Raw genomic sequence first — 24504 nt, 5'->3', positions numbered from 1 at the left:
GTCCCGGGACACACAGTCCCTACCATATTCTCCTTGGGCTAAGAACACACAGTCGTCACCCAACACTCGTGGTAAGTCTTCAGGGCAGACTTCCAAACCCTCACAAACTTGGTCACCTGGCGATCCACAATTGACTGCTGGACCATGACAGATAACCGTCTGGAGGGTGCACAGTCCTCAAAGGTGAAAGGCTTCAGTCCCACATAGGAACAACTTCTTGAGTGATGCTCAATCACTTGGTTTCGGTTTGTGGTTTGGTGTTTGGGGTATTTCCTCACTGATGAACTACTCTCGAAGACTTTGAGGAATTTGGGTTGATCTTATGACATGTGTCAGTTTCTAACGGAGCATCCAACCAGCTAATGGTTGTGGGGGGCAGCTATTTATAGCATGGGAGCATCCCGACATGATCTTACATTAATGCCCTTAAAGAATATGACCGTTGGTGTGGATAAGACTAATGATGTGGCGCGACTACCGGTAACGGTCGGGACCCTCAACTGTGAGAGTCCTCATGTCTCCTTACTTGAGGCTTTTGGTAGGATTAGGCTTGGGTTGAGCATCATGAGGAAATTCATTCCGAAGTGTTACCTTGACCCCCTTTAATAGTACGGTGTTCCTATTACTCAAGTGTGAAGAAAATAAAACAGAAAGGATAAATCTTCATGCTTCAATGTCTTCACATTGATTTTCTTCAGGACACACCGAATTACTCAATTTCAATATTTTCATGAGGAATATCAATTTCATCGCAAATTCTTCGCGATTCATTTCTTCAGCTTCAAACCAATTTCTTCAACCGAAGATATACATATTTAGGGGCCGATACTCATCGAATATTTCAAACTCCTTAGCGACTTATAGATCCTGTGTACACTCATGAACACATTAGATACTTAACCTATAAGTCTTCAAACCACCAAAATCACAAAGGGGCACTAGATGCACTTACAATCTCCCCCTTTTTGGTGGTTGATGACAATTAGGTTAAGTCTTCAACGGGGATAAAAAATATGAAGTGTAAATACTCATTTGAGGAATTTGAAATCAAGATTCAGAGAGACTCCCCCTGAAGATGTGCATATCTTGAGGATTTTGCTTTTCACAGCAAATGCACATTGATGATTTATATCATGGAGATCTCCCCTTGAGTCTTGTGAATCATGCATACATACGACATATAGGATGAAGAAATTGAGGATGCATGATGACAAATGGTATCTGACGAATTCCAGCATGCGTGCATTAAAATTTTGAGGAATAAGCATGCGAAGAAAAACGTTCAAAAGCGTCAGAGTACCATCGGGCTTAAGTTACAACTCATTACATAAAACACTTCAGAAGAGCCAAGAGTTTGTAACTTAAATAAAGTTTATAAGCCCCCAAAATATCCGCGTGCAAACTAACTCTCAGATTTCTCCCCCTTTGTCATCAAGTGGCAAAAAGGGACAACCTGAGGACTAACGCCCGTGAAGACTTTCACTTCTTGGTAGTTGAGGAAGACGCGTGAGGATTCTTGGGAGCAGACTTCCTCCTTGGACCAGTGGCAGTACCTTGTTGGTCTTCATCTGATTCAACAGTGCGGAATGAACAAAACGAACTAAACTCAAGGTCTGGAACTTGAATTGGCCTGAATTTCTTCTTTGGTGGCCACGACCAGTCGAAGTCCTGCACAAACTCCAATTCTTCAAGTTCTGCTGGAGTCTTCAAATAAGCCAGTGTGGCCCAGATGTGATCAAAAACCTCATGAAGATAATGATGGTTAAGCTTCACTGCATTCTGTGTTTCATTGAGGGTTTTTACAATGGCGCCGAACTAGCGTTGGACCCACTTGTGATTCCGATCCACCTTTTGGTGAAGACTGAGAAGAAGCTCTCTGGTATTCATCACCCTTGGAGCAACAGGACTTGGAGGATGGGTTTCAGTGTCATCCCATGAGGAATAAGCATCTGGCTCTCGGAACTGGCCATCAAGGGGCCGACTGCCTTCATCAATGACACACTTGCCTTTTCCTTCAACAGGCTTGAATGTCTTCTTGTTGACCATTAGAGGAGGCATATAACCTATATGATTGTTGAAATCAGCATGATAGTTGATGCATGACCTGCATCTGATGAATCTCATGATCCATGGATCGAAAATCTTCAGGTCAAAAGGGGACATAGCATTTTCCGCTAGAGTCCTCAAGAAGAAATCATGGATGTTGATGGGAATGCCATGTGTGATGTTGAAGAGGATATTCTTCATGATGCCTACGACAATGAGCGCGACGACTGTCGTCCGCCATGCCCGCGAACCCGTTTCATCACACCACTTAGTTAGCTCGAAATCAAGCATCATTAGGAAGAAAATGAAGCCCCTGGATCATTGCTGACCTCTCGCACCACAGTAACCTTCTGTCCAAGCGCCTGCCTTGTCGTGATTCGTGCCAGAGTAATCGGCCCATGGCAACCGCCTCGGCCGCCTATAAATAGACCCCCTAGCTGCTCCTCGATCCCACACCACCTAAAGAGACCTCAGCCTCTCACGTAACTCATAAGGAAACCTCGGGGAGGTCTTGATCTCCATCTCCAGGCACCAGATCTGCCTGTGGTCGAGGCTAAATTTGCCCAAGGTTCCTGCAATGAGCTTCATCTTCCCCATAGCCATCGTCCACCAGAGTTGAAGCCGCCGTCGACGTGGTGATATCCGACGACCAACTCCACCGCCCAGAGATGCGAAAGAACCTCCTGAGTGTGACTACACCCTTCCCTTCCCCTGGTCCACGGCCGATCATCGCCGGTGACGCCCGTAGCTCTCTCCACTCGGTGAGGATTCAAACCTGACGAGGGGGACCCACTCATAATGATCCTTCCTTTTTCTAATCGTTTTCTCGAAGGGGATGCTCTGCGCTGGCGCGCCGGCTGAACGATCCGGCCGGCCGCGGACGGGCCGCCCGATCCACCAGTTGTAGGCGGGCCGTGCCGTTAGATCTTCATGCAGCAATATTTTCTCGATGTAACAAATTTCGTCCACGATGCAGCAATTTTCATCAACGGTTGCAATAAAAAAATGATTATAGCAAAAATATATCTACGTGATCGTAGCAAAAAAAACGAAGTTGATGGTGCGTGGTAGCAAAAGTCAAACGTCGGTTGTAGCAAATATTTACGTGAACATGTATGCAACTTTTGTAGTGAACGGTCGCAGCAAAAAATGATGCCGGTTGTAGCAAAAAATAACACGATTGTAGCAAAAGTCAAAACGCCGATTGTAGCAAAAATCCAAGGAACCCGAGTTGCATCCAAACGTGGATGTAGCTTTTTGAATAGACAGATTGTAGCAAAATGGAAAAACGTTTATATCAAATTCACACATGGTTACAGCGAATCTGAAGAAAAAATGTTGCATGCACCTGACAAGCGAGGCGCGCGGCCCGCGCCCGTACCTTTCTCGAAATGTATTTGGCCCGAAACCGTTTTCTTCCTGATTGGCGTATTTTCTCCCGAAGTGTTCTCTGCTTTCTCAGACTAGCCCTTGGATATCTACATGTTTATCACAAATAGGTCCCTTGGCCCATTTCCTTTGTAACTTCCGAACCAAAAATGATTTGACTTTTGCTCTTTTTCCAAAAATCTTCCTTTTTAGTCTATTTTTTGTAGTATTTATTTAAAAATATTTTTGGAAAACTTTTTATACGAGCACGGTATTTACGTAGATATCAAATATTTCTGTGACGTAGATACAAAATAGGAAGACGCTGCCGTAAACTTCCCCAAGACCGCTTCCGACTATGTTGATCCACACAAGCATGTTTGAACCTTTGACATGGTGATTGTCACCACATTCGCTTGATAAAAGTTGTGGCATGTAGACATGGTGGCATGATATGTTGTTATGATTTCATGCATGGATCACTTACACTTCGAAAGTTTCCGGTAATGAATTGACGACCAAGTCATGTGGTGACGTGTTAGGCTGTGGCCTGGTCATGTTGGAGAATGCCAAGAACATAACAAGCTAAGTAACTTCAGTATCGGCATAGATCGAGTCTTGTCAGAGTGTCACCTTATTTTACCATGATGCAACATGCTTTCCAAAAAGGGAATACGGCTTACTAACATGCAATCCTATTTCCATGTACACACCAAATAGAGGGGTCATGACGAGGGTTCCATGGCCCTGGAACAATGCGAGTCATCCGGTCAGGGGGCATGGGTGTTTCTGGCTGAGGCCGAGAGTGGAGCACCCCTTAGTTGTGCGTGGTATAAATTCGACCCCATGCTATTCTAGGTGTCGGCCTCCCCGTCTTTTAGTTTTTATTAAGCATGGCTTCGGGTGATTTCTGGCTTCGCGAGGTGAAATGGGTGTGTACTGGAATTAGTCCCTCTCACTATTGAAAGCCTTTGGCTGTGGGCAAAGTGTACACCCTGTGTAGAGTCAAAACTATTCGATTAGCCATGTCCACAAACAAGGACATTTGGTTGTCAGGTCAAGTGTCGGTCTATGGAGAACAAATAATTTCCATGACAACAATAAACCAATGTTGATTTGAATATTATGTTTACTTATTTACTAACCTATTAAATTGATTGATGCTCCGAGTATAACATGGGATGGTTGTACCCCTTGGATACTCGTATATCTTTATGCTTGAATATAAGCCCTTTCCGTGGTGTCTTCCAGATGCCCGACTGTGGCATGCATGTTAGTATTTTCATCACAAGTCCTTTATGCGGTGTCGCCCAGATGCCGGGCAATGTCATGCATGTTATTGTTTGCAATATAAGCCCTTTATGCGGTGTTGCCCAGATGCCCGACTAAGGCATGCAATGCTTTAATTTCCTTATAATCCCTTTATGTGGTGTCGCTCTGATGCCCGACTATGGCAGTTTATTTTTCTGTTTACCTTTCGAGGCGTCGCTTGAGACACCCAATCGGTTTAAAGTTATTTCTTGTTTACCTTTCGAGGCATCGCTTCAAACACCCAATCGATTTTTTTTACCTTTTCTTTTTGGAATTTAGGGAGGACTACTGCACGACTTTTCCACTTCTTGAATTATTTCATTTCACAGTTAAAATATTATACTTGTCGAATGCTATATTTGATCTAACTTGAATATGTGCATTATGTCTGCATTTATTATATCTCATATCCAAACTACCTTGCGAGTAGATTCAAAGTACTCAGCTGGCTTGTTTATTTCGCCAGATTTTGATGAAGGCGATCTTATGGATGAAGAATACAATAGCGAGTCCGATGCCTAGAGGAGTCCGAGTCAGTCTTGCGACCCTGGAGTCCACCATTGTATTATCCACGAATGCTTCCGCCACGCAAATAAAATTGTTGAGCCTCACTTTGACGCTTGACATGGTGTAAAATATTTGAGTCATGTCACCCACTCCATTGTGACACATCCGCCACCACCATATATTGTGAGTCAGTAGTACTACCACTATTTTCACTATTAAATATCTGCCACTATGATAAATATTGGCATGCTTGTAATAAACTGTTGAGCGACTTTAGCTCAACCCTATATAATATTAAGTACTACTGGATTTATGTATCAAGGATTGTCTACCAATGTGAATCATTTTGTATGCTAGAATGACATTAAGGGCTATTTTCTGATAATTATATTATTAGGGAGTCAGTCCTGACAAAAGTTCAGCCCATGGTCAGCATGCCCGATCACCTTCGATCGCATGGGCTACCTGACCAGTATTCGTCATGGGGGTTCGACGGGCCTGGTACTTGACCCCATTATCAATGGGTACCACCTTACTAGAGTCTTCGTGGATGGATGCAGTTGCCTCCATCTCATTTACAGCGATACAGTAAGGCAAATGGGTATCGATCCATCAAGGATTAAACCTAGTAACACCACCTTTCAAGGAATAATTCCCGGCATCGAAGCCTGCTGCTTGGGCACCATAACTTTGGAAGTAGTGTTCGGCTCGCCTGATAACTTCTGAAGTGAAGACTTGATCTTTGACATTGTCCCTTTTCGTAGCCTCTATCATGCACTTCTTGACTGTACAACGTTCGCTCGCTTTAACGCCATTCCCCATTATGCCTACCTAAAGCTTAAGATGATGGGACCACAAGGTGTTATCACTGTCAATGGTAACACTGATCATCCACTCCGAACTAAGGAACACACAGTGGCTCTGGCAACCGATGTCCAGATTGGCAATACGGCTCCAAAGCCCCACCTCACCGTTAAGGAACGATGGGTGAATAAACGAGCCAGAGTCCCACCATAGTTCCTGGATTCTTCCCATGCTCAACACAAATAGGAATATGCTCCCCATAGTAGGTGCTTGCTAGCCATAAAATACGTGCCCATAGGCACACCTTCGCGCTCAAGATATCATTGCCAGCTATGGGGACCGAATACATAAGTACCAAGTATCCAGCTTGACCAAGCTATGGTCAAGCATGTCTTCTGGCAATATCAGGTACCATCAAGGGCCTAATCAGCATCAAGCTAACATACTTCGGCGAGTTCTCAAGACCTTCTCTCATAAAGGCCCACTCGCCGAGTACTACCTCCTCTAAAGGAGCACTTCCTATAGAGAAAAGGCGCATATGTGCAGCAGGGCGCAACAAAGGACATCAAGCCATCCGCAAAGGCCTTGCGTAAACCTTTTCTCTATAAATTTATTTTTAAATATCAGTAACAGTATCTTAGGCAGATCAGATTGGACAAATAGACGTCATGAGTTAATCGGAAATAAAGACCAATATTTACGGTGCCATGGCAGTAATTCATACTGCATAGCCTTTTTTCGTTTTGTATTTTACGCTCTTTGACACCAAAATAAGCCATTTGATACATATTTTAGATGAAACCGACAAATAGACCAGGGGCTCAACCATAAAGCTCGCCCTAAGCATCACCGCAACACCATTTTTTACCCTATGTGTTCGTCATCTTATATATTGCGTTATATGCATCGATACTTTATTATGTCTTGGGTCAATAGTTGGGTTGCCCGGATCCTGTGCTTACCCTTTGTAATACTCCAAAAATTTAACTATGATTTTATTTAGTAAATTTGCCCATGATTATTTAAATTTTCTCCCTGGAGTAAGAGTTTTTCAAAAGTATGATAGGATTTGAGTGCTTGCCTCAAATATTTTTCCTTTCAATTGGCAATTTCAGTAAAGTCCTTTTTTATAAATAATTTTCCAAGTTTCTATTATTCAAAAATGCCTTTTTAATTCTGCTAAGGGCCTGATTTGAACTGCAACCATTTGGTATCTTCATTTAAAAATTTCACAAAAACTTGCAGATGAGCTATGATGTCCCTGGATCAATTTTATGCAAAAACCTAGCCAAGTGTTTTGGAAAAGTTGAACTCATTATCTCCTTTTGTATTCTAGTGCAATTTGTTGTTTTGTACTACAACCTCTAGATATACTCTTTCAAAAAATTATACAAAAATTGGGAGATGTCAAGGTTGTTCTGAAAATTTTCAGCACCACATCCTCTTTTCTGTTGTGGACCATTTTGGCAATTTGCACTGCAACCCTATTGCTTTATACCCCAAAACCTTTTAAAATTTTAATGCTTATAGAGGATCCTACCAAACCCTTATGTCGAGAAGTTCCTTTTGGCATTGTTTGAGACCATGCTATAGCCCCATTTTGCTTCTATCCAGAAATGAACTTTTACAAAACTTGCACTAGGAAGTTTTTGTTTTGCCAAAACCAACTATGCTACAATCATTAACATCCAAAAAGGCCCCAACCTGGGAATTCTGGCTGGCAGCAAGACAATATGGAAGCCCATGGCAATTTGTCAAACACCTTATATCCCTGACCAGAATTAGCATGCGTTTTAGTTTGTAGTGTGAAGTTGCCACCGATGAGCAAACCAGCATGTCCACTAACCAAACACCATTATCATAAATGGATCTGCTAAGTTCCATTTGCATCCAAAAGCCCTAGCTAACCCTGGCATTCTGTCGAGTAGGTGTCGTGTGTGCCCAGAGCGCGTGCAGAGCGTGCATATTGCAATCACCCGCAGCCGTGTTGCCGCGTCCCACCTACTGCAACCCTGATCCTTGCTGGCTCGAGGAGACATGCCCCGACCCCTCCTAGGCCGCAGAGACACTCCAACAACCCCGATGCTGCTCACGGCCGCCGCAACAGCCACCTTGGCGGCTAGCCGGCGGCAGCTTCTGCCTTCTACCATGGCAGCACTGCTCAAGTGGCTGCAGCTCGTCAGGTCGCATCCAGGAGCAGAAGGGGACCCGTCCACTAGTTCCCCAACAATGTTCGCTATCCCCACATTGTCTACAGCCAATAGTGGCGGTCACACGCCGTTCTTATCCACGGCCACCGCTGAACCGACCTTGCCGCCTATTTAAGAGACCCCCCGGGCTCAAACAAACTCTGAGACGACTCCCTTCCATCCCTCACGAATTCTCATATCAAGCAATCGACCGGGGGAGATCATCTTCACCACCTCTAGTGGATTCGGCCTCTGCAGCACCCGAACCAAATTCGACAAAAACAGAGCCCCACTCGCTCCTCCTGCACCAGGATCCGCTCTACCTCGACCCCGCGGAACCACCCCACCTCTCAGCCTGGACCAAGAACCACCCCAGCTCAAATCCCCATCTGACCGAAAGTAGTCGTTGCTTTGGAGATCGCTGCCAGCCAACCCCTCCGTCTCCGCAACCTTTTCGACCCGCGGGAGGAATCATTAGCTTGCGGGGAATCCATTCCCGCCCGCGGAAGAACCCTAGGAGGCGCCGTCCACCGGTGAGGACCGCCGGAGCCCCTCCTTCCCTCGGCTAGAGGAGAGAGATTACTGGTTTGACCAACGTCAAACCTGCCGGCGGGTCCCACCCGTCAGCGTTAGAGCCGTGCCAAACCCGCCTTAAGTGGAGGCGTATATTAGCAAGTAAGTAGCCCCTTCTGTTAAAGCGTAATTTTATTCTTTTTCTCACCTCTTTGAAATTCTGTCTATTTTATTATAGTATCTATTTGAAAAATAAAATAAACAACTTTCGAATGCTATTTGAATTCTATGTTTATTTGAGCATTTTCATTCAATAGGAATGTGGAGAAAGATCAAAACTTTCAGAAAGTTATGGTGTGCACCTCACCTACCTATACATTGAAGGCAAGCATTCTGAACTTAGACATATACATGTTGTGTGTGATTTGTTTGATGAAGGAAACATTGTTGTTATGTTGAATAAGTTTGGTGGTACTTCATGTGGTGGTATAACCATGCACATGGGTATAACGTGAGAAAATATACCTATTACACATGAGATGCTTGTGACAGTAGCCATTCCCTTCTGCCACACGTGCCTTCCGGATGGGATCCGGGAGGAGTCAACATCTTGGGGAGAACCAACTTTGGGGAACTGACATCCCGCGGGACGAGGATGGTAAGCAAGGCTTGTTGGGGTATGAATAGTGGTGATTCTGTCCGAAATCATGAAATAAGTTTTGTTGTGCTAATCATGCACGGGACAATATAAACCTCCTGAGTCGACCATAGATCAACTCTTGGTCCAGTAACCTCCCTTACTTGTATCATACTACCGCTTGTCCCTGTCCAAAGTAGTGTATCGTTGAGTAAGTCGTTTACCCATTTCTTGGAACACACCGTACAAGAGAGACCATAGTGAAACATACCAGTGGCCCGTGGTAGGCATGTCACTTGGTCCGGGGCATGGGTGTTTCGGTCTGGGACTAAAGCGGTTATCTTCCCCGTGTGCGCGCAATATAAATGTTGTCATCACAGTGCCAGTGGGGATTGGAGTCTTCCCCCACTCAAAGTTTTACTTGGCGAGTGCTGTGGGTGACCCCAGGAATCGGTAGTAGGAACTAGTGTGTACAAGTTAGGTGTGTTTTCAACTCAAAGACCGTAATCCATTACTATGGTTGTTCAAGAGTACACCCTCTGCAGAGTTTTACATCTATTTGGATAGCCATGTCCACGGTAAAGGACTACAGTCTAGGATAGGTCAAGTGTTGATCTGAGTGTCGGTCTTCAAAGGAAGTTAACAAAATTGGTAGAATAACCATGAAATATGGTGGATGATCAAAACCATTTTTTTACTGTGGACTAACCCCTATGATATATGAATGTGGTGTCGCTCAAACACCCGACTGCGGCATCCTTGTTCTTACTTCATATAAGCCCTTTATGTGGTGTTGCTCCGACGCCCGACTATGGCATGCTTGTTCTTACTTCATATAAGCCCTTTATGTCGTGTCGCTCACACACCCGACCGCGGCATGCTTGTTATTACTTCATATATGCCCTTTATGTGGTGTCGCTCAGATGCCCGACTACGGCATGTTTGTTCTTATTTCATATAAGCCCTTTATGTGTTGTCGCTCAGACGCCCGACTGTGGCATGCTTGTTATTATTTCATATACGCCCTTTATGTGGTGTCGCTAAGACGCCGTCTGAGGCATGTCTTATATCATATCCTTAAATTTCCCTTCATTTATTGCTTAATGAAATTCTCAATATGGTTAAATTGCTTGATTGCTGGTGCTTGAGCATTTGAATTATGATGGATGCAATTTCGTTGGATCATTGCAAGTGCACATTAACCACTTACTATTTTATGTTTGGTGTCATTATGTTTCTGAGTACATTCAAAGTACTCACTGGCTTGTCCCTGGCTATTGTCTTGGATAGATTGCCTGCTCGATAGCCCCGGAATCTAGGCATTGAAGACAGCAGTCGCGTGGGATAGGAATTATCCAGGTCAGTTGTTCCTGTGTGAAATGGATTCCCATAGACGTTAGTGATCCCCGAACCGCTTCCGCCATCAATTTATTGAAACCTTTTGATTTACTCCATTGGCCATCTTGGTCTTGTACCTCATATTTAAATTTTGCTTGGATATTTGTATCAAGGATTGGTGTACCAGCTAATAGTATTCCTAGGGCTGGTATGCACAAGGGTCATTTGATGGGAAATGAAGATCCCAGAAAGTTCGGACCATACAACCTTGGTATCAGAGTCAGGCTTACCATTGGCTAATCCTATCTTAGCCAGGTCAATAAAACCTAGGTAACCACCCAACCGAGCAAGTACCATAACCACATCCAAGCCTGTGGTCACACGCCCGTGATAGACGCGCGAGTGGTCCCATTTGCAAGCGTACGAGGGAAGACTCCGTTTCCTTTCTATAAAGGTAACAATGACCCCAGCACAACACATCACAGCCACACCACCCCACAAGAGCCAAACCATCTAGATGCGAGGCCCCGTTGTTCCCAACGAAACCACTGCCGCTGACGAAGGAGGTTTTGTAACCATCCTTGCCAACCTCACCCATCATGCCTTTGTGACGGAAGAGCCCCCAGAGTATGTTATGTACCAAGGGCACACGAGAGATGGCACTCGTCACTTCAAGGCGACGATACACATCTACGGCAGGAGCATCACCCAAGAGCGCCCCTACCGGTTCAGTGGAAGATCATCTTCCTGCGAGCCACAAGCCATCTAGCTAGCAGCTCGAGAGGCAATAGTTCAACTCCGGCACCTGTCGCCAATAGTTAACTGCCACCCGTTCTACTACTACCCTAGTCGTGAAGGTTATGGTAGGCTGCCCCAAGTCGCCAACAAAGACCACGAGACAGACCCCGCCCTGTTGCATCTCGTGTGCAACATAGGAGCACAAGAGGCACTGTGCGAGAAGGTTACCCTCGACCTGATTGCATCTCGTGAAGAGCTAGCCTGCCTTGATCCAAGGAGGAGAGAAGCAGAACCCGAGGCCAGCAAATGTGTAGTGATGTTTGGGAGACCGATTGAGCCCTTCAGGTCTAACCCTGCTGCCGACCATAATCATGCTCTCATCTTGTATGAGGAGCTTCGCCGCATCTTGGGAATTCCCTCCAACGGGACGGTAACCACAACAACCAACAATGGACACCACCGCTAACCCAGTATTGTAGCCCCGCCTAGTTCCCCAAGCAACCCCCATACTATGGTTCCTGCAGCCTCGACATCTGCAAGACCCGCCTACCTGGACATAAATGAAGTAGACTAAGCCTTAAACCGCCTTACTGTCTCCCTACAATGTAATAGTATGAGCTGGTATTATCATGAATAAATGGGCAGACTGTTTGTATGCCATTATCGTAATGATGTCTCTTGTGGCCATAAGTGTGCGTCGGTGTCCCAGTAAGTTATGATTGACGATAACCGCAGGAAGCCAACCCCATCCGACTACCACAATAATATGTCACATTTCGTGGACTTATATCTGTAGCCCTGACCGAACCACGTTAGACCAAGGCTGAAAGCTGAGACCAGCACAGTCAAAGCGTGTGCCCTGACCCAACCCTATATTAGAGTCAATCAGTGACGAGCCATCAACGACCTTGTGCACTGCCTTCACAACCACTTTTCTCTTCATGCCGCCCATGGAGAATCACCTAAGGATTCCAGAGGCAACTCCGGGTAGTTTTGTTAGGGTATTGTGGGACTTTACCCATAGTACCATGGGTTCTCTACAACCACCCCAGTACGAGTTGTTCAAATCGAGGATCACTCCCACCACCTCGAAATACTGGGCAGTAGTGCACATTTCCCAAGTAAGCCCCAACAAGACCCCTCAGAAGTCTGTTACAACGGGAAATCTATGCCCACTCAAGAGATGATCATAGGGGCGGCTGCTCACGAAGCGATTACCCGCCTTCGTTTTGGAGTGCCATATGCTGGTGAACGGGGGTATTGCTATTTTCCAAGCCGTGCAATGCCCAGAGAAGATCCGTCCTTTTAAGACACTCGTGCTAAGAGAGACCCCGTGTTAATCAAGCTCGTGGAGTATGTCGTTGCTCAAGAAGGGTTAACCCAACAAGTGATGGATTTTCTCCAGATTCCTGCAGCCCTGAATCCTCAGATCACCATTGGTGCCCCTCTCAGAACACACCCGGGAGGACGCGTTCTGCAAGTCCTCCAACCACTCTCCCCTGAGGATGAAGGATATATTCCACTGTAGGAAATATTTTCTCAAGACTGCTAGGTTTATACTTGTTTTGTGAATGTCATGTTTGTATCTGCTAAGTTAGCGCTTGAGTATCCATGATAATGAGTGTGCCTTGCCTTGTACTTTAGCAAATGCATATGTTATGATTTCAATTGTTTGATTGCTGCAATCTTGCTTTTTGGGATTATCTTTCTTATAACAATCCTTCGAGAAAAATTTCTTAAGGACAACAGCAAAACCTTTTCCAACATAAATTTAATTTGCTTGTTAACCGTCTCACAACCACACTCATTCCACCACATGCACTAAGTGCAACACCACACACACATTTAACACCTAGATAACTGCTTCTCTAGCACATTGCAGCTTTTTCGAAAGGAAACGTCTATGGGTATTTTTATTTTTGAAGAGTTATGGCCAACATGTTTGCACCCACTCATGCACACTGTAGATGCCTAGTCGTCGTGGTCCTAGTCGCCGCGGAGAACCCCCACCCGAGCAGGAGCGTCGCAATGATCATCTTGGATCATCGCGCATAGCAGCACCAAGAGCCCGATCAATGCCGCCATCCCTCCAACCAGCAGGATCGTCAGCAACCCCGGAAGCTCGGTCACTATTGGAACCTTGCCTCGAGCTCCTACTGACAGAAATGAAGAAGGAGAAGGAGGTAGGAGGAGTGAGGCCAGGTGTGAGGTAGGAGTGAGGATCAACGCGGTCATTTTATAGCTCAAGTTCGATGTGCGGTGGATGCGGTCTACCAGCACCGATCGTGGCTCGATCGCTGGTATTCGGAAGCGAATCCACGAGCAGTGCCAACAAGCCACTGTCCTGCAAGGTGAGTGCACGCTGCACCATCAGCTAGCATGTCGCGCACTACCAGGTACGGCCCTAGACTCCAACGCGCTAGACACCACGAGCGCAGAAACCTCGAAAAGCACGCGAGAGAGAGAAGAGAGGAGAGAGCCAAAGGAAGAAGTAGAGGCTGACAACGGGCCCTGGGTCCACGTGTCAGCCAGAGAGAGTAATGTGCACGCAGGTATGGCAAGCTGAAAATTTTCCTTTTCCTTTTCCTTTTCCAAAAACTGTCATAGCCATTAGTACCAACGTCCCGATTGCCCAACCCCTAGGTTTTGAATTGCTGTACCAGTAGCACACCACAGATTGCACCAATTATCGTTGTTCACTGTAACCTCCTCATATCGCATATAGAGTAATTATTTTTGTGCTGATATTGTAGTTTGATAGGACTAAATTGTTTGCAACATCCATAAAAAATCTCAAGGACAAGATTTTTCTTAAGGGGCATAGAGTTTGTAACACCCCAAAAATTGAACCATGATTATTTAAATTTGTATTTTGGGTTTTCTTTTGACTTCAGATGCACTTCTTTTCTCTGGATTATAAAGTTTTCTCCCTGGAGTAGGAGTTTTTGAAAAGTATGATAGGATTTGGGTGCTTGCCTCATGTATTTTCCTTTCAATTGGCAATTTCAGTAAAGTCCTATTTATAAATAAGTTTCCAAGCTTCTCTTATTCAAAAATGGCTTTCTAATTCTTTTAAGGGCCTGATTTGAATTGCAACCATTTGTTAACTTCATTTCAAAATTTCACAAAAACTTTCAGATGACCAGCCAAGTGTTTTGGAAAAATTGAGCTCATTATCTACTTTTCTATTTTGTTATGGTCCAATTAGGTGCTTTATACTACAAACAGTAGATATAATCTTACAAAAATTCTACAAAATTTGGGAGATGTCAAGGGGTGCATACAAATCACTTTTATACAAAAATCAACTTTGGTCTTTTGAAAATTTTGAGCACCACATCCTCTTTTCTATTCTGGACCAGTTTGGCAATTTTCCCTGCAACCGTATTGCTTTCTACACCAAAACCTTTGAAAATTTTACTGCTCATATAGGGCCTACCAAACCCTTAAGTCCACATGTTAAGCCCTTTTGGCATTGTTTGAGACAATGCTATAGCCCCATTTTGCTTCTGTCGAGAAATGATCTTTTACAAAACTTGCACCAGGAAGTTTTTGTTTTGTCAATACCAACTATGCCATCATCGTTAGCATCCAAAAAGGCCCCAACCTGGGATTTTTGGTTGGTAACAAGACCATATATAAGCCCATGGCAATGTGTCGAATACCTTATATCCTCGAACATAGTTGGCATGCTTTTTAGTTTGTACTATGAAGTTGCCCCAATGACCAAGCTATCATGTCCACTAGCCCTACACCATTATCATAAATGGATCTCGTAAGTTCCATTTGCATCCAACAGCACTAGCTAACCCTGGCATTCTGTCGAGCAGGTGTCGTGCGTGCCCCAGCTACCGCAACCCTAGCCCTTGCTCGCTGATAACCCACAAGTATAGGGGATCAATTGTAGCCTTTCTCGATAAGTAAGAGTGTCGAACCCAACGAGGAGCTAAAGGTAGGACAAATATTCCCTCAAGTTCTATCGACCATCGATACAACTCTACGCACACTTTACTTTCGCTTTACCTATAACAAGTATGAAACTAGAAGTACTTTGTAAGAGTGATAGGATAGGCTTGCAAGAAAGTAAAGAACACGTAAATAAAACTAGGGGCTGGTTAGAAAAGGAAACAAATACGAGTGTCTAACGAGTGTGGAAAAGTGGTGGTAGGAATTGTGGAATTGTCCCTAAGCAATTGACTATGTTACTAGATCGATAGAAAGTTTTATGTGGGAGAGGCCTCTGCTAGCATGTCATCCCTTACTTGGAATTCTATGCACTTATGATTGGAACTATTAGCAAGCATCCGCAACTACGAACGTTCATTAAGGTAAAACCCAACCATAGCAATAAGATATATTGGTCCCGCTTCAATCCCATATGATTCAACTTCTATGCTAGGTTTGAAACTTCTGTCACTCTAGCCTGCCAATACATAGTTCTATCAACATACAACTAACCCTATGGTTTGATCCACGCGCGCGATCATATGACGGGCACCAAAGGACAGCAACATAACCATAAGCAAATTAAACCAACCATAGCAAATCATCAATCACCTATAGGACAACGATAATCTACTCAGACATCATAGGATAGCAACACATCATTGGATAGTAATATGTAGGATAAAGCACCATGTTCAAGTAGAGGGTACAGCGGGTTGCGGGAGAGTGAACCGCTGAATATAGATGGGGGAAGATGATGGAGATGTTGGTGAAGATGACGGAGGTGTTGGTGTAGATCACCGTCACACGATGATGTCCCGGGCGGCGTTCCGGCGCCGCCGAGAGAGAGGGGGAGAGAGCCCCCCTCCTTCTTCTTCTTCCTTGACCTCCTCCCAAAATGGGAGAAGGGTTTCCCCCCTGGTCCATGGTCTCCATGGCGGCGGAGGGGCGAGAGCCCCTACGAGATTGGATATCTCTCTCTGTGTCCTTTTCTTACTGCGCTCCCAGATTGTGTGTTTCACCGTTTCTTAAATTCCCGGAGATTCGTAACTCCGATTGGGCTGAAATTTTGATACGCTTTTCATCCGGATATTATCTTTCTTGTGGCGGAAGAAGGTCTCCAACCGCGTTAAGGAGTGGCCACAAGCCTATCAGCCGCCATCATACCTCCTGGTGGCAGCTACAGGGCTTGTGGGCCCTCCGTGCATCACCTCCCGTTTATTCTTCTTCCCAAAAATCATAAATATTAAAAAAAAACCTGTAAGTTTTTATTACGTTTGGACTTCGTTTGGTACGGATATTCTGCGAAACAAAAAACATGCAACAAACAGGAACTGGCACTGGACACTGGATCAATATGTTAGTCCCAAAAATAGTATAAAAAGTTGCCAAAAGTATATGAAAGTTGTAGAATATTGGCATGAAACAATCAAAAATTATAGATACGACAGAGACGTATCAGCATCCCCAAGCTTAATTCCTGCTCGTGCTCGAGTAGGTAAATGATAAAAAAGATAATTTTTGATGTGGAATGCTACCAAGCATAATCTTGATCATATAATCTAATCATGACATGAATACTAAAACATGAATGATTCGAAGCAATAGTCTATCATTTGACATAAAGACAATAATATTTCAAGCATACTAACAAAGCAATCATGTCTTCTCAAAATATCATGGCCAAAGAAAGTTATCCCTACAAAATCTTATAGTCTGACTATGCTCCATCTTCCCCACACAACGTATTTAAATCATGCACAACCCCGGTTTTAGCCAAGCAATTGTTTCATGCTTTAGTGTTCTCAAACTTTTTCAACTTTCACGCAATACATGAGCGTGAGCCATGGACATAACACTATAGGTGGAATAGAATATGGTGGTCGTGGAGAAGACAAAAAAGGAGGAGATAGCCTCACATCAACTAGGTGTATCAATGGGCTATGGAGATTCCCATCAATAGATATCAATGTGAGTGAGTAGGGATTGCCACGCAACGGATGCACTAGAGCTTATAAGTGTATCAAAGCTCACAAAAGAAACTAGTGGGTGTGCACCCAACTTGTTTGCTCATGAAGACCTAGGGCAATTTTCAGGAAGCCCATCATTGGAATATACAAGCCAAGTTATATAATGAAAATTTCCCACTAGTATATGGAAGTGACAACATAGGAGACTCTCTGTCATGAAGATCATGGTGCTATTTGAAGCACAAGTGTGTACAGAGGATAGTAGCAATTGTCCCTTCTCTCTTTTCTCTCAGTTTTTTCTGGGCTCTTTGGCCTCTGTTTTTTATTTTTATATATATTTTTATTTTGGTGGGCTTCTTTGGCCTCTTTTATTTCCTCACATGGGACAATTCTCTATTAATAATGATCATCACATTTACAACTCAATACTTAGAGCAATGATGACTCTATATGAAATGCCTTCGATAGTGTACCGTGACAATGATCCAGCATAGCAATAACATCAAAAAACGGACAAGCCATGGAAACATCATGCTAGCTATCTTACGATCATGCAATGGCAATATGGAAGTGGTGGCACATGTCATGAGACGGAATGGTGGTAGTTGCATGGCAATACATCTTGGATGGATATGAAAATGCCATAATAGGTAGGTATGGTGGTTGTTTTGAGGGAGGCTATATGGTGGGTGTAATGCACCGGCTAAAGTTGTGCGGTACTAGAGAGGCTAGCAATGGTGGAAGGGTGAGAGTGCGTATAATCTATGGACTCAACATTAGTCATAAAGAACTCACATACTTATTGCAAAAGTCTATTAGTCATCGAAACAAGGTACTACATGCATGATCCTAGGGGAAAGGTTGGTAGGAGTTAACCATCGCGCGATCCCGACCTCCACACAAAGGATGACAATCAATAAATAAGTCATGCTCCGACTTCATCACATAACGGTTCACCATACGTGCGTGCTACAGGAATCCAAAACCTTAACACAAGTATTTCTACGAATACACAATTACTCACTAGCATGAGTATAATATCACATATTCATGCCGCAAAACAATTGCAAGGAATCAAACATATCATATTCAGTGATCTACATGTTTTATGTAGGATTTTTTGACTAACCATGTGAATGGCCAACTCCTGTTAACTCTTTAAATAGGTATAAGTGAAGCATGAGAGTTTAATTGTTTCTACAAAAGATATGCCCCGCTCTAACAAATATAAGTGAAGCAAAAGAGCATTCTACAAATGGCGGTTTTCTATGTGTAGGGAAACATGCAATCCAAACTTCAAAAGATATAAGTGAAGCACAAGAAGCATTCTACAAAGCCAACCAAGGACTATCTAATACCAGCATGGTGCATAAAAGAAAAAGGAAAAATAAACACAAAATACGCTCCAAGCATTTGCACATATCATGTGACGAATTGAAATATAGCTCTGAGTAAAATTACCAATAGATTGTAGACGAAAGAGGGGATGCCTTCCGGGGCATCCCCAAGCTTAGACGCTTGAGTCTTCCTTGAATATTACCTTGGGGTGCCTCGGGCATCCCCAAGCTTAGGCTCTTGCCTCTCCTTATTCCTTCATCCATCGTGCTCTCACCCAAAACTTGAAAACTTCAATCACACAAAACTCAACAAAACTTCGTGAGATCCGTTAGTATAATAAAATAAATCACCACTTACAGTACTGTTGTGAAGTCATTCTAAATTCATATTAGCATTATATCTACTGTAATCCAACTTCACTATGGTTCATACCCCCCGATAGTACCCATTGATTCATCAGAATAAGACAACAATGCATAGAAAACAGAATCTGTGAAAACAGAACAGTCTGTAGCAATCTGTATATTCCGTATACCTCTGATATCTCAAAAAATCTACAAAATTATGAACGTCTGGAAACTTTGCATATCAATCAGCAGAAAAAATAATCAACTCAAAATATCTTCCAGAATAAAAATGAAAATTAACTTCGTGAGCAAAAAGTTTCTATCTTTTCTCAGCGTGATCAAACAACTATCACCCAAACTAATCGTAAAGGCTTTGCTTAGCACATGATTTTTAAAAACACAAAGGAATGGTACAAGGGGATAATTATTTTTGTGAGAAACTTCCATGAAAAATTCTACATTGTTTCCATGAGCATGAACACAAGTGTTCAAGGTCGACCCTCACTTCCACAATGCATCACCTTTCAATCACATCTCTTTTCAAAAAAAAATTAAGTTCCCCTCTATATTTTTTTTGTTTTTAAACTAAATAAAAGGACTCAACAGAAATAAATGACTCTCTAAAACTTCCGGGTTGTCTCCCAGGCAGCGCTTTCTTTGAAGCCATTAAGCTAGGCATAAAGTGCTCAAGTAATGGATCCACCCGGATCCCAAGGTATATCAAAGCCAATTTTAATTAGCAATGATTTGAAATTTAGTAGTGAGCACAAGGTAACATATATCATGCAATGATGAAGCCTAACTCTCTTCCTATGCATTGTCATGTCATAAAAGAACAATTCATGCACACCAAGTAAAGGCCAATACATAGCATAAGCAGTTTCTTGCAATTTTATCGTATTGGAAACATAGAGAGGTGGACATATAGTTCCTCTCTCATAATAATTGCAAGTAGGAGCAGCAAGCACATGCATATTATATTCATCAAAATCATCAAGTGTAACATAAGGAACTATAGCTAGCTCATCTTCAGAAGCATCATTCATATTGGCATCATGGCCACAAGCATAGCAAGCATCAAGTTCATCAAAAAAGGGATATTTCAAACGAATCCAAGGGATCATAGCATTCATCCTTCGGTAAGAACGAAGGGAAATTAAATAATGTATGAGTAGAAGAGTTACTCTCATTAGAAGGTCGACACGGGTAGCTAGTCCATTCTTCCTCCTTTTGTTCTTCTCTCCTCGTCATCTTTTTCATATAATGAGCTCACAATTTCAGCATTTTCTTCTTCCATAGTTTCCTACAAAATAATAGTATCTTCTTGGGCAGCATATGATTTCTCCTTAAATCGTTGAATATGGCATTATATTCATAATTAGTATAACAATAACGAAGCATAGCTAAATTTTCAGATCGGTAAGGAGCATCATCATTATCATCACACCTTTTAAACAGAGCCTCAATTTCATAAGCACCCATAAAAGCAACAAACTCTTCTATTTGATCCACATCATAGTAATCATATATACCATTAGCATAAGAAGCCAAGGGTCTATGATCATTAAACTCACAAGAAAAGGGAAGGTGTGGAGCCTTCATCCTAGAGCAACAAGTAACACCATATCTCTTGCATAGTTCCCAAGCATACCATTTCAACAAAACGGATTTGATCCCATAAAACATCCCCTTTTTGAGTCAAGCGATAATCCCTAAAGTATTCACGTTGATCCAACGTGTATCCTATTATATAATTGAATGGGGCTTTCTCAGGATTATTAAAGAAGTATATAATATTTTCCACGTAACGAGCATCAAGGGTTTTAACAGGTTCCCCATCTCCATGACTAGCAAGTACACCTAATTTTTTTGGTATTTCGTGTTCCAAATCCATAACTAAATATAGGGAACAACTTAGAACAGCAAATAAATCTACTTAGTGATAAAGCAAACAAGCCCACACGAGAATATTCACCCCACGCTATTGCTCCCCGGCAACGGCACCAGAAAAAGGTCTCGATAACCCACAAGTATAGGGAATCAATTGTAGCCTTTCTCGATAAGTAATAGTGTCGAACCCAACGAGGAGCTAAAGGTAGGAAAAATATTCCCTCAAGTTCTATCGACCACCGATACAACTCTACGCACACTTTACGTTCGCTTTACCTAGAACAAGTATGAAACTAGAAATACTCTGTAGGAGTGATAGGATAGGCTTGCAAGAAAGTAAAGAACACGTAAATAAAACTAGGGGCTGGTTAGAAAAGGAAACAAATACGAGTGTCTAACGAGTGTGGAAAAGTGGTGGTAGGAGTTGTGGAATTGTCCCTAAGCAATTGACTACGTTACTTGATCGATAGCAAGTTTTATGTGGGAGAGGCCTCCGCTAGCATGTCATCCCTTACTTGGAATTCTACGCACTTATGTTTGGAACTATTAGCAAGCATCCGCAACTACTAACGTTCGTTAAGGTAAAACCCAACCATAGAAATAAGATATATTGGTCCCCCGTCAATCCCATATGCATCAATTTCTATGCTAGGTTTGAAGCTTCTGTCACTCTAGCCTGCCAATACGTAGTCCTATCAACATACAACTAACCACATGGTGTGATCTACAAGCCCGATCATATGAGGGTACCAAAGGACAGCAACATAACCACAAGCAAATTAAACCAACCATAGCAATTCATCAATCACCGATAGGACAACGATAATCTACTCACAGATCACAGGATAGCAACACTCATTGGATAGTAATATGTAGGATAAAGCACCATGTTCAAGTAGAGGGTACAGCGGGTTGCGGGAGAGTGAACCGCTGAATATAGATGGGGGAAGATGATGGAGATGTTGGTGAAGATGACGGAGGTGTTGGTGTAGATCGCCGTCACACGATGATGTCCCGGGCGGCGTTCCGGCGCTGCCAGGAGAGAGGCGGAGAGAGACCCCCTCCTTCTTCTTCTTCCTTGACCTCCTCCCTAGATGGGAGAAGGGTTTCCCCTCTGGTCCATGGTCTCCATGGCGGTGGAGGGGCGAGAGCCCCTCCGAGATTGGATCTCTCTCTCTGTGTCCTTCTGTTTTTGCGCTCCTAGATTCTGCGTTTCACCTTTTCTTAAATGCTTGGAGATCTGTAACTCGGATTGGGCTGAAATTTTAACACGATTTTCTTTCGGATATTATCTTTCTTGCGGCGAAAGAAGGGCCCCAACCTCCTTAAGGAGTGGCCCTCCGTGCATCGCCTCGCGTTGATTCTTCTTCCCCAAAATCATAAAAATTCCAAAAAAAATCCACATAAGTTTTTATTACGTTTGGACTTTGTTTGGTATGGATATTCTGCGAAACAAAAAACATGCAACAAACAGGAACTGGCACTGTGCACTGGATCAATATGTTAGTGCCAAAAATAGTATAAAAAGTTGTCAAAAGTATATGAAAGTTGTAGAATATTGGCATGAAACAATCAAAAATTATAGACACGACAGAGACGTATCACTCGCTCGAAGAGACACGCCCCAATCCCTCCTAGGCCGCACAGACACTCCGACAGCCCCGGCGCCACTCACGGCCGCCGCAGTAGCCACTCACGGCCGCCGCAGTAGCCACCTTGGCGGCTAGCCGGTGGCAGCTTCTTCCTTCTGCCATGGCAGCATTGCCTAACTGGCCGCAGCTCGCCATATCGCACCCAGGAACAGAAGGGGGACCGTCCGCTAGTGCCCCAACATTGTCGGCCATCGCCACATCGTCTGCAACCAATAGTGACACAAAGACGCCGTTCTTATCCAAGGCCGCCGCTGAACCAACCTTGCCGCCTATTTAAGGGATCCCCGATCTCACACACACGGTGCGCCACTACTAACAATTTTTTCTTTTGCAAAATTACTAATGGCGCACCGGGGCAGAGTGCGCCATTACTAGTTTAACTAGTAATGGCGCACCACTCACCCAGTGCGCCACTATTTTTTTTTGCAAAACTACTAATGGCGCACCACCAGCTGGTGCGCCATTACTAAGCATGTTACTAATGGCGCACCAGCTGGTGGTGCGCCATTAGTAGTTTTGCAAAAAAAAGGCATCTCTCTGCCCATCCTCTCGCTTCCCCTTTCCTCCGTCTCCCACCCCTCGCTCCCTCCCAGTAGCCTCCTCGCGCAGCCGTAGCTAGGGTTCCTCGCGCCGCGCCGCCGGCCAGCAGAAGCAGGCGACGCCGCAGGCAGCCTCCCCTCCCACGCCGCCCCCGTGGTGTTCCCCACGACCCTACTCATCCCGCCACCGCCGCGCAGCGCAGTGCCGTCCTCCTCCCCCGCCTCCCCTTGGCTGGTCGGCGAGGTCCCGGGCTCCGATTCGCTCCGGGTAGGTGTTCCTCTTCTTTCCTCCGAGGTCGAGCGGAATCGCCGGCCGCCATTTCAATCTCCTCCGAGGCCGTGCATGCTCAAGGAAGGAAGGAAGGTACAGCCGTTTGTCGATCGCTTCGCCGCTATCCCCTCCCCTGTTCGTCGCTTCCTCAGTTCTTGTTCTTGATTGACAGGGGAAACCATTCTCCTAGCTCGTAATAGTAGAAAGAAAGTAAGAATTTCTCCTAGGGTTGCAGCAAATAGTACGAGTTCATTTCTGTGTATTCCCTCTGAGCGTTAGTTCAGATTCAGCAGATAGGGGAAACTAATTTTTCTATTAATAATCTAGGTGCCTCCAAATAAGCTGTTAGTTTAGATTCAGCTCGTTTCTGTGTATTCCCTCTTAGCGAGTTCATTGTTCAGGCTCTGCCTGCTACTTAATTATGGTGCCGTCATGTTTTCTTTCTAACAATCCAGAGACTTTTGACACACAAGTGTCATGGTTGATGGAATGCTGTTGTTGTTCGCTGCTCACTGAAGAAAATAGCATATGGCTCAAAATATTAGTGCCATACTCTACAAACTTCGATATCCCTTACTCTGTTATAGGTGTATACTTTGATTTTCAGAGCACACATTCTTGTTGAAAGCATCCCTCCTTTCCTTGGCCTAACTATACAGCAATCTTGCAAGCCTCTGACTGAATCACTAAACCCTGTTCATTGTTCGGAGCAACCTTTTTGAGTGAACAGATTCTTGTTGAACCACATTTACTTTGGCCTAATGATGATACAGTCAACCTGCAAGTGTATGTACACTCTGATCCTTGCTTGTGTCCAGGAAAGGTTGCAGGTTACCACATCGCACCTACAATATTGGGTGCATCGCCTACTATTCCTAATTAAGTGCGATTCTACGTTCAGAGCAAAGCAAATGTAACATCTGCAACTCTTGTGAACTTGCTGCAGTTTAGTCATTCCCGGAGCTGATTGCGTGCCATAACGTCGAAGAAGCGTTGGCCTCAAGTTTCGTATTCTCTTGGTCAGTTCATTGTTCAGACTCTGTCTGCTATTTAATTTGGTGGCAGTTTAATTTTATGATGTGGCCTGTAGCATCTTTTTTT

This window comes from Hordeum vulgare, chromosome 4H, assembly GCF_904849725.1.
Source record: "Hordeum vulgare subsp. vulgare chromosome 4H, MorexV3_pseudomolecules_assembly, whole genome shotgun sequence".
NCBI lineage: Eukaryota > Viridiplantae > Streptophyta > Magnoliopsida > Poales > Poaceae > Hordeum > Hordeum vulgare.
The sequence above is the reverse complement of the archived record's forward strand: the minus strand, read 5'-3'. Positions refer to the sequence as shown.